The following is an 11,757-nucleotide window of genomic DNA, read 5'->3' as shown; positions in this document are numbered from 1 at the left end:
GAAAGCCTCTGACTTTTGTGTGTTGATTTTATATCCTGCTACCTTGCTAAACTAGTGGATGGTTTTGATTAGTTCCTCTGTGGAGCTTTTAGGGTTTTCCATATAAATTAACATATCATTGTCTGCAAATAAGGATAGTTTTACTTCTTCTTTCCCTATTTGGATTCCTTGTATACCTTTTTCCTGTCTTATTGTTCTGGCTAGAACTTCCAGTGTTGTTGAAGAGCAGTGGTGATAGTGGACACTCTTGTCTTGTTCCTGATCTCAAAGGAAAGGCTTTCAGCTTTTCTCCGTTGAGGATAATATTGGCTGAGCACACCTGTTTTTTGACTAAGAATCTTGGAACCTTCCTCCATTGTATGACTCATACTAACATTAAGGAGTATTAGTTTGTTATTATAAATATTTATTAACTGAAGGCTACTATGTGACTATGGATGGCCTAGATGTTTTTTACATACTGGTTCATATAAACCTCACAACAATCATGTAAGAAGTTTCTGTGAATATATTTTATTTTACAGATAAACTGAGTTGTAGAGAAATGAGCAAATTGAGTTCCACAGCCATTAAAGGAAGATGGTAAGTTTGTCTCAGTCATGCTCATAACTTTTCTGGAAAAGACTTGAGGGAAACATGAATTGAATTTTGTACATGTTGACTTTTATAAGCCAATAGAATAAGCCAATGTCTCTCAACAGGGGATAAAATTACTCCCAAAGGCATGTGACCATTACTGGAGACATTTTTGATTATCACAGTTGAAGGGGATGATCCTGGTATATACTGTGTTGGGGTAAGCAGTGCAGCTAAACTTTATGCAATACAGAGGACCATTCTCCATAAGGAAAACTGGCCTGTCCCAGGTGTCCATAGCACTCAGGATACTTAACATGGAGGTTTGAGATTCAGAAAAATTTGCTACAAGCAATATAGAGGAACATTACTAAGGAATCTCATTTTCATGGATCACTTGTGAGCATATGCTGTTATTTACATCTCTGCTCACTGGCAGTTTGTAGCAAATTTATTATTAAGCTTTTGAATTAAATAGACTGCAAAAACTAAGCATTTATCCATCTATAATCACTTATAAAGTACACTTGTTTTTCAGTAATTGTATGGAGAAATCAGAATTCTTGTTTTTTTTTTTTTTTATTCTAACAAAAACAACAACAAACAAAATCCCATGTAATTGACAGTTATTTTCATCACCAAAATGCTTGTAAGCAAATGGGGTCATTGCTGAGTAACTAAAATGGAGTATTTTAGACAAATTGAGCAATTCCAACAATAGGAAAACATAAAATTAAGGAAAGACTATATTAGAATTACAAGAATATCATAAGCAGAAATAATCAAGTCACACTTAGAACCATCAACTAATAAGTCACCTCATAAAATGACTATTGCCATGTCAATAGACATGTTTATTTACATGGCAAGGCATATTTGTGGCTCCAAGAGTTTGTTCAGAAACCTAAGTGGCTACTTTTGCTATTTTGGAATCTTGGCTGGCATGCCAGGCTGCCAAGGTCACTGCTGGCAGGTGGCAAAATGAAAGGCACTAGTCCATGCACATTAACAAGGGGCAGGGAGCCAATGAAGAACATAGCAAAGGCCATTTGTATTCAGGAAATACGTTATAGATAGAGTTGTATTTCAAAAGCACTTTTTTAGAAAAATCAAGGTTTCTTGGATATTTAAAGTATGCTTTTATTTCAGATGGAAAAATTAAACAATATGGCTACAGATTCCATATAGTTTAGTGGGGCAAGTGTATGTGCTGCAGGCAGAGACTGAATTTAAATCCTCTATTGGCCCCTTCCTCATTGTCTGTCTGACCTGTAGCACGTTATTTTTTTTTTTTTTAAGATTTATTTGTTCATACAGAACTAGGGTACAGGCCAGAGGCTCAGGGGCGGTGAGAGGCTTCACCAGAGACAGAGTGGGAGCACTCTGTGGCAGATCGACGAAGTACACTGCTGAGGGGAGCAGCGGGCGGGTCAGGAGAGGTCTGCCACGCCATGTGGCTCTCCCCCGGGGCAGGCAGGGATCGAACTCATGTGGAAGTGACTTAAGCTTCTTTGTGCAGTACTTTAACCCACTGTGCCACCAGGGAGGGCCTGTAGCACGTTATTTAACTTGGTGATGATTCTTTGAAAAAGAGCAAATACTAGTATCTATCCTGAGGGTCCCTGAAAGAATCACTTTAGCTAATACATATAAATTCCTTATAAGGGTTTAATATATTAATTCTCATGAATGTTGGACATGTTAATGTAAATTTTGTCTTAGTATTTTGGACTGCTGTGACAAAACACTCTACACTAGGTGATTTAAGCAAGCATTTATTCTTCACATTTCTGGAGGCTGAGCAGTCCAAGATCTAGGAGCCAATTTCTGGAAAGAGCTGGTTTCCTTCTTCTTCTTCTTCTTTTTTTTATAAAAGATTCATTTATTTATACATACAAGAACTCGGGTACAGACCACAGGTGTGAGGATTTGCCATAGACAGAGCAGGGAACAGAACAGGCAGATAGAGTGCAATATATTGCCGAAGGGAGCAGCGGGGGGAGTCAGGAGAGATCTGCTCTACCATGTGGGTCACCTCCCTGGCTGGGGATCGAACTCATGCTGCAGTGGCTGCCCACAGCTTCAGAGTACTATGCTTTACCCCATTGTGCTGCCAGGTAGGGGCCTCCTTCTTCTTTTATCTTCACATGCTGGAGAGACAGAGAGTAAGCTCCCTGTTTCATTCTTATGAATCACTAATGCCATCATGAACTTTCACTTTCACTATTTCATCTAAATCTTGCTACTTCATAAAGACGCCAAGCCTCGTCCCCTCCCCCCAACTAAAGACATTTGGAGAGGTTAAAGTTTCAAACATTGGAATTTAGGGGTTGCATAAATATAGCTTATGGTAATTTTAAAATTAAAAAAAATGAGATTTAAATGGTCAATTCCTAAATATAATAGTCTTTAGTCAACACAAGGAATCTCTTGTAAGCTTAATGTACCTCCTTCATGAACATTCTCTGTTGATTTCAGACTGTTTATATCTCTTCTGAACTTATATCATCATAATTCACTTTGCTTAATATGATGCTGACATTATCTTAAAATATTATGTAAATATTTCACTGCAGTTTGTCTTCCCATATGTCTATGCCCTGATTTCTCTTAAGAACATTTTTACAGTATATGTTATTCTCTCTTAACAACACATAGAACATAGTAAGTTCTTGCATACCTCCAAGTATTAATAACATCAATGGGATTCAATTAATATTTATTAAGGGAAAACTATAAAACTATGTAATATGATGTGTTAACTTCATGACATCATTATATATAAGAAAAAATCTTTATAGTCCATTAACTTTTTCTAGAACCTTTTTATATTATTTTTCTTCTCCTCCTTTCCTTCTGCCCTTTCTCATTTCCTTCCATCCTTCCTGTCTCTTTCTTCCCTCCCATTCCTTTTCCTTTTTTTTTTTTAATTGACAAGCTGACTTTTGAGGTGCAAATGACTGAATTTTAACCCATGTACAGATTAAGATACTACTATTGGGCCCTCCCTGCTGACACAACAGGTTAGGATGCAGCACTGCAAACTGGCCTCAGCAGTTTTAGCATGAGTTCTATCCCCGGCCACGGAGGTGACCCATATGGTGTGGCAGACCTCTCCTGACCCAACCACTGCTCCCCTCAGCAGTGTACTTTGTCAATCTGTTCTGTCTCTGGTGAATCCCCTCACTGCCCCTGAACCTCTGGCTTGTATCCCAGTTCTGTATGCATAAACAAATAAATACATAAATAAATAAATCTTAAAAAAAAAGTACAATCATAGAATGCAAAAACCTATCACCAAAACGAAAATCCTCCTGAGTGCTCTACTTACTCTCCTCCCAGCAACAACTGATCCATTCTCTGTGGCTGTTCTACTTTTTAACATTAAACATGTTTTCATATTTTTATTTTGGAATGATTTCAGGTTTGCAGGAAAGTTACCAAGAGAGTACACTGAGTTCCCAATTAAGGTTCTCTCAGCTTCTCCTAATGTTACCATCTTACATAACCAAGGGACATTTGTCAAAACTACAAATTAACACCAATATAATACTATTATACTTCAGCTTTTGTTTAGATTTCATACATTTCTTACTAGCACCCTTTTTACTGTCCAAGATCCAACATGGCTCCCAGATCACACTGAGTTGCTATGTCACCTTAGTTGCTTCCAAGTGGGAGTTTCAAATCTTTCCTGATTTTACTGCCTCCATACTTTTTGATGATCACAGCTTAATTATTTTAAAGAATATTTCTCAATTTGAGTTTGCCTTCTTTTTCTGCATGGTTTGACTATGGATATGAATTTGGGGGGAGGACCTAATGAGGTAAAGTGCTTTTGTTATCGCAGCCATATTACTAGAGTAGATGCCCCATAACTGGCCACTTGATTAGGGAGATTTCTTCCAAATTTCTGAACTATCACATTATAATTTTCCCCTTTCATTCCTTGAATCTCTATTTTTAAAATACTATAATAATAACACTATTGCAAGCATAATAGATCGATACCACTATCAAGTTAAAAGTATCAAGCAAAAGATGTTTTCCACTTATTCGTCACCACTCACATGGGATAATATTTAGATCCTGATTTTAAGGGGGAATTAAGGTTTAATGGGAATTGAAATGTACTTAGTGGTGAACATGATTCCCAAACACAAACTCTTTTTACCAGATGGTTCTCATCTACCTTAAAATAGATATAAATTGAAAGTGAAGCAATACTTTCTTGTCACTTAATTATGCAGCTACTTATTTTACCCTTCTGTCTTAATCAAATCAACATACTTGAATTAATGTGTTTATTTCAATGAGGCTGGTGCTGAATCGTACACTAATTAGCAAACTCATAGGCAGGATCTTTCATTAGTGGGGATCCCAGACAATAGATGAAAATCACCAGTGTGGAAAGAACAGGACCTATGGGAAAATAAAAGTGAATGTGTGACTAGAAATGAAATTCTGAAGGTAAATGCCAAAGAAGTAAATGGAAAACATATGGCAGAGACTTGTCATGGGAACAGTACTATTGGTCTCCTCTTATGATCAAGGTTAATGGAGAATGAATGTTGTACCGCAAAATCACTCCTTGATAACTTAAAGAATGTAACACACAGCAAAGATCATTTCAGGCATTGAGCACAATTACCTAAGAGTTTTGGAGAGACTGGGCATGGCTATCAACTGAAGACTTGAGGAAGATGCTGGTTGGTTCACCCTATGGCTGAATCAAGCTGCTCAATTTCAGGATTTGTGTAGTTTTAAGTGTTGTAAGGCTTATGGATACCCACTGGTTTAAAACTCAGACATTAGTCTCATCTTCCTAGTCCTTAACTCTCTTACCCATAACTTTCATCAGATTCTGCTGAACTTATATTCTTCTATGTATGAAACTACCAAACTGCTTTCCCCCATATTGAAGGGAATTTCCAGCATTTATGATATTATGGCTACTTCTGATTTAACTTTTGTCTCTACTAATATATTTTGCATTTTTCACTTTGTGGCCTTTTTTTTGTGGGAACTCGATTTTATTGTAGAGTTAGAGATGGATAGTAAAGCGTAAGCACAGTAAAATATGAGCATGAGACAAGTCTATTTTTTAAGCATCAGGGCCTATCATTACTTTCCCAGACCTTCTCTCCCCTCTTCCATCCTTTTTTATTCAGTTCCATTCTTCTAGGGACAACAGTAAATATATTTCTATTTTCCTGGAAGAGAGTCATTTCTCTCCTATCCCAAAACACTACTTTTCAATTTCCTCCTACCTTTACAGAAGATGAGATAACAGGAAAAAATAAGCACAGAGGCCAGGCATTATTTAGGTTACACTTAAAATTTTGTTCTACAATTACTTCTGTTAGTTGAATTTCTGTAGTTGAGTAAAAATACATTCCAGTACATATTTTAGATAATCCCAGGAAGGTTAGAAAAATGTGGAAATAGTTAGAAATAATAAACCTTTTAGTAAACTAATTTTCAGCAGTAATTGAGGAATATATATCACAGTCTTTCATGCTACCATTCATCTCATTATATGTATATAACTATTTTTTTTAATTTTGAAAGCTTCTATATTCCATGAAAGCAGTAATTATATGATTAACCTGGTTAATATATTCACTACTGCATTTCCATGAACTTATAGAGGCTTAGGTAGGGTTTTTATTGAGCACTGGTAAGTTAATGGTTCCCCACTTTCTTAAAATAATTTCACATTCACACATATGTTTTAATTATCACACTACATGTTAAATGTTAAGACTGTAATCAAATTAATCATCCAGGATGGTGTAAATTTTTGTGTAGGTAAAGGTCAAAACCTAGAACTGTAATATATTAGCTGTTCTTGAATCATCTTAAATATACACATAATCCTTGTTGTCAATGGATCATCCTGAAAATTAAATATTTTGTTTACAACTACTTACATGCATCTAACACTGTCTTATTGAGTAACATAGCATCCTTCCTCAAGTCTCAGTGGGATTTAAATGGCAAAAGAAGAGAGCTAGCCATTAAAGAAAGTGGAGGAGGTAGTGGTTTTGGTTCCCCCATGGATATCTTTGGTATGTTTCTTGGAGGAGGAAGGATGCAGAGAGAAAGGAGAGGTTAAAATGTTGGGCATCAGCTTTCAATAACCTTAGAGGACTCATCTAATAGTGCAACAAGCAAATTGGCTCTGAAAAAGAATGTAATTTGTGATGAATGTGAAGGTTTAAGTAGTAAGAAAGGAGCAATAGGTGTTGTTACAATGGCTGAGGAACTGGAATGCAAATAAAAATTCATCAATAGTGATGGAGGATAAGGATAGAAAAGCTGGAAAGGAATTGTCACAAGACCAGAAACCTGGTTCCACAATGCTAAGAGCTGAAGGTGGGGCTAGAAGGGATAACTAGCCATTAACCAGCTATAGGAACTAAGATCCTTAGGCACCAGGCTTAGATCACAAAGCACAAGACCCACGCAGGTATGATTTCTGTAAGGACTGTCAGGAGCACAGACCAGAGGTAAAGATATGGAGATTGATTTTCTGTTTGAATCTACTGGTCGGTGTGTCTGTTCTTGTTCCAGTACCATGCAGTATAGATTAGTATGGCTTTGTAGGATAGCTTAAGTCTGGGAGTATGATGCCTCCATTCTCTTTCCTTTTAGTCAGGAGAGTTTTGGCTATTCAAAGTTTTTGTGGTTCCATATAAATCTCATCAATATTTGTTTTATTTGTTTTATTTCTTTGAACAATGTTATTGAGACTTTTATTGGGATAGCATTAAATTTGTACATAGCTTTGTCAGGATGGCCATTTTAATGATGTTAATTCTCCTGATCCATGAGCAAGGGATGTTTTTCCATTTCTTTGTGTCTTCTTGTATTTCCTTTAACAGTATTTTATACTTTTCTTTGTATAGGTCTTTTATCTCTTTTGTTAGGTTTATTCCTTAGAATTTGATTTTTTTGCTTCAATTGTAAACATGATTTTTTTTTTTTATTTCCACTTCTTCTGATTGGTTGTGTATAGGAAGGCCACTGACGTTTGTGTGTTGATTGCCAATTGTGGAACTCTGGTCTCTTTCAAATTCTACAATTACCCAAAATCAACAGCAAATAAGCCACTCCAAGAAGGGAAACTTCCCCAGAGAAGAAGTCTATATCAGTGCAGTCTTTGTACTGGCAGGGAGCAGCAGTCCTTCTGCCCACCTGTGCTTATGCTGGTGCTTCTTTCTACCCACTCTCTCCCTCCACAGGGAAACAGCCTTCTTAACTGCCCATAACCTATATCATGCCAAGACTTCTCTTTACTGACTTTTCTCAGTGGTGGCAACTCTCCTTAAGGCTACCCATCAGGACCACCCTGGTCTCTTTTTTATCAAATCTGTATCTTTGGAGCAGCTCATTCTGCTTGCTTGTGTCTATACAAGTGTCCTTTATTCTTCTCTCCCTTTTCTAATAAAACTACCCACTTACATATAACTATTATCTCTGTGTCATGGAGAAACTTGCCTGGTAACTCATTGGTGCTGGTGAAAGAGCTCTGGTGAAAACTTTCCTAATGTGATCCCAAGGACTCCATTCTCTGAACCCAAGAACTTCATGAACAAAATCAAATAGGACCTTGAATTGTTCAACAGATTTAGTCTGTGATCATGGAATGTCAGGGCCATGGGGAATGGATCATTCTTACAGCTAGAAGAAAAAGTGGAAGGAAAACAGTTGGAAGGAAAATAGTTGGAGTGAAGATTCTAGAAGTTCATATCAACAAATATACGAAAAGTGACCAGAAGATAATACTCCACCATGAAGGAGATAAAGATGAGGAGTGGACTAGAGCAGAAGAGGTTATCATTGTCTTAGATCAGAAAGACCACAATGTTTTTATTAGGTGAGAAAGATCTTTTCATGTGCATGGACATACAACTGCTTGAAGCATCCTGTGGCTTCAAAAGCCAAAAATCTACTCCTGACAAGTGAACCATGGTAATTACTTCTCATCCAGGCCACACTGTCAAGCATGAAGATACTATATGTGTTCTAATTGAAAGCAGGGCCAATTTGTAACAGACCATGTGGAAAGGATTTCCTGATCACTGAATTTAAGGAAAACTTTCTAGAGAAAAGCTTTATTTTTCCTGATAAACTATTTACTGGAAAAATACCTGCAAGGAAGCAGAAAAGACAAATGAAACAGATGAAGCAGAACTGGTGGATTTGATATAAACCAGGAATGGGAATGAATTTACAATGGAGAATCATATGTGGAAGATGATCATCTAGGAATGGTGTTCAGGGGTAGACTTCTTCATGGAGCCACTGACTGACACTCATTGCTGAGATTTTACATGCAGTAGTGAATGAGTGTATGACTATAGCCAGTCATGACTACAGCCAGAATGATTGCATGACTATTGCCAGTATGTTCACTGCTTGTCATCATTTTCATTTGGCTAGTCAGCTACAGCAGTGTTTATTTTCTTTTTTTTAAAAAAGATTTATTTATTTGTGCATACAGAACTGGGGTACAGGCCAGAGGTGCAGGGGCAGTGAGAAGATTCACCAGAGACAGAGTGGAGAGCAGAACAGGCCAACTGACGAAGTACACTGCTTGGGGGAGCAGCAGGCAGGTCAGGAGAGAGGTCTGTTGTGCCATGTGGGTCACCTCTGGGGTGGGGTTCCAATTCATGCTGAAGTGGCTTTAGCTTCTTAGTGCTGTGGTTTAGCCCACTGTGCCACCAGGGAGGGTCTTACAGCAGTGTTTGAAAGTTAAATGAAGGATAAACTAAAATATAAGAGCTCAAAAAAAAATGGGTTTTGATTGTTAAATCCTTGTTAAGGCAAAAGGAATAAATGGAAGCAGACTATTTGGGAGGTGACTCTATGCATCAACAGTGGGAGAGCAGGGAATTGAGATAGTAAAGGAAGGCAGCCAGCGAGCAGGCAAATTACCAGAAGGACAACTGGTGCTTCCTGCTGGGACCTCTAGTTGCCAGTGCACAAGTGAGTAAGGAAGCCAGGATATTTACACCTCAGCTCCCATCAGTCACTGGTTTCTGGCTACTTCCTGGTGGCCTTAATTCTCTGGCACTTATGATGTGCACACCTGAGACAGGCATCTGGTATAGGCTTCAGTGAACAGAAAAATCCCTCAGGCAAAAAGAGATCTCTGCTGCAAAGTCAGACAAGGGAGCATTAAAATGATAGGGCCCAGGGAGGTTTGGGTGAGACACCTGCTATGGCACAAGACTGATGATACAGGCTCCCAGTGGGAATCTTAGTTCCTTTGTTTGTCGTTGCTATATCTCCCATCTTCCTCTTTGTTGTTAGGAGTTTCATAGACTGGTCCCTGTCTCTGATAGACTCTTTTTTTTTTTTTTCTAACCTCCATGAATTTGAACTGTACATTTCAAAAAGCTTAATAAACTATGAGGTTATAAGATGAAAATGAATGATTTTTTGTTCAATGTCTTTATAACTTAGCCCCAAAGAAACATCTTCAGACACAAAAGCAAATTAGTGTGGTTTCAGTGCTACTGCTGATACTTTCTTTGTTCTGACATTTGTTACCAATCAAATGCAATTGCTGGAAATCTGTGTTCTGGATGGGTGAGCAATTATGAAATAAATTGATGTATGCAGATATGAATATATCAGATAGAGACCACCAGGGCCCATCACACACTTTAACCTTATGATGCCCTCATTAAAATGATAGATTTAATCAAGTCCATGGCAATAATGGGCTTCTTTAATATTCTATTATTATCTTAAAATATCTCATGTTACAAATAATGGTAATAAGAAGAACATCATCAGTAACATTAATGCTTGTAACATTGAGTGTGAGTGATTTAAAAACTGCATGAATTCTGAATATAAGTGACAGGTTGACCAAAGAAATTTTTCTTCCCATCAGAAATACCCACAAGTGGCAGTAAAATAATTAAAATTCTATGTACCTACATGAAAAAGAAAATGGAAAAGATGGCAAAAATGAACAAGGAAGTTGAATGAGATTTTGAAGTGGGAAAGTGAACCAAGTGGTGGCAGGTAGCCTGAGGAACAGAGACACCACCACCTGAAGTGACTACAATGGGGGAGCAGCATCAGCCTTGTGCCAGAGAGTACTCAGAGACTCAAAATTTGCAGGTACAGACTCAAAGGAAGGCAGTTTCATATGCAGGGTCCAAATAAAAAAATTGATTTAAAATCTCATTACAGAGCACTGAATGGACATGTCCTCTCCCTCATACTCAAGAGATTTCTCCTCCTCTCCAGATCCCTTTACACTCTGTATGTGCACATCCTGGTATCACTACAAGACAAGAGAGTAATCTCCTGTATAAACTGAACTGAGCAAGAGAACCAACTTTAGCAAAAAGCATGGAACACATCAATAGCCAAAAAGAGGCTGACAAAGTACAAGTCCATATAACATATTCGCCAAAGGACTCTCTCAGTTCTGGCAGTCAAGCATGTTCCCTACAAGTAGAAGCCTGGAAATTCTTCTCTGGAAAGATTGAAAAAAAAAAAAAGAACTATGACAAAAAATCTAAAGACATAAGTATGCAAGGAATGCTTCTAACTAGATAGACACAAACATTCATATGCCCAATCAAAAAACTCCCAACAACTTGAGCATCCTACACAGGAAAGCCTCTGGTTCATGATGGCAACACAAATAAATTTCCAATGAGCAAATGCTCACTCTTAAGCTCCAAAGAGGCAGGAGAGATTCAAACAAACTTGAATTGATGAAAGGGACAGAAAAAAAAAAAAAGCATAAAAATAAAGGCAGAAAAAATAAGATTAATTATATTCTATACCTAATATGGGAAGACAACTGATGTGTTAAAATAAGAACAGCATGCTTTGATAAAGGATAATTTTAAAACATAAAGGAATCTTTGAGGTATTAAAGAAAACAAGCCTCTGAATTGAAGGGTGCAATTTTACAATGGGGATAAAAAGAAAATTCTAAAACAGCTTCCAAAAGAAAGGGGGGAGCCAAATATAAAGAAAAGAGAACTAAACTGGGACTGGAAGTCACATTGATTTTTTTTTTAAAGATTTATTTATTTATTCATACAGAACTGGGGTACAAGACAGAGATGCAGAGGGTGAGAGGATTCACCAGAGACAGAATGGGGAGCAGAACAGGCAGATTGACGAAGTACACTGCTGAGG

General features: G+C 37.5%; 1 protein-coding gene and 1 pseudogene across 4 annotated transcripts in view; one reads left to right on the top strand and one right to left on the bottom strand.

Annotated features, from left to right (window-relative positions):
* HDAC9 (histone deacetylase 9) overlaps positions 1–11,757 on the bottom strand; it is a 458,777-nt gene that overhangs the window by 409,936 nt on the left and 37,084 nt on the right. The gene's annotated exons all lie outside the window — the stretch shown is intronic.
* Positions 4,371–8,634, top strand: LOC105853212 (annotated as a pseudogene).

Source organism: Condylura cristata, unplaced genomic scaffold, assembly GCF_000260355.1.
Source record: "Condylura cristata isolate star-nosed mole 26May11 unplaced genomic scaffold, ConCri1.0 scaffold00005, whole genome shotgun sequence".
NCBI classification, from domain to species: Eukaryota; Metazoa; Chordata; class Mammalia; order Eulipotyphla; family Talpidae; genus Condylura; species Condylura cristata.
The sequence above is the reverse complement of the archived record's forward strand: the minus strand, read 5'-3'. Positions and strand labels throughout refer to the sequence as shown.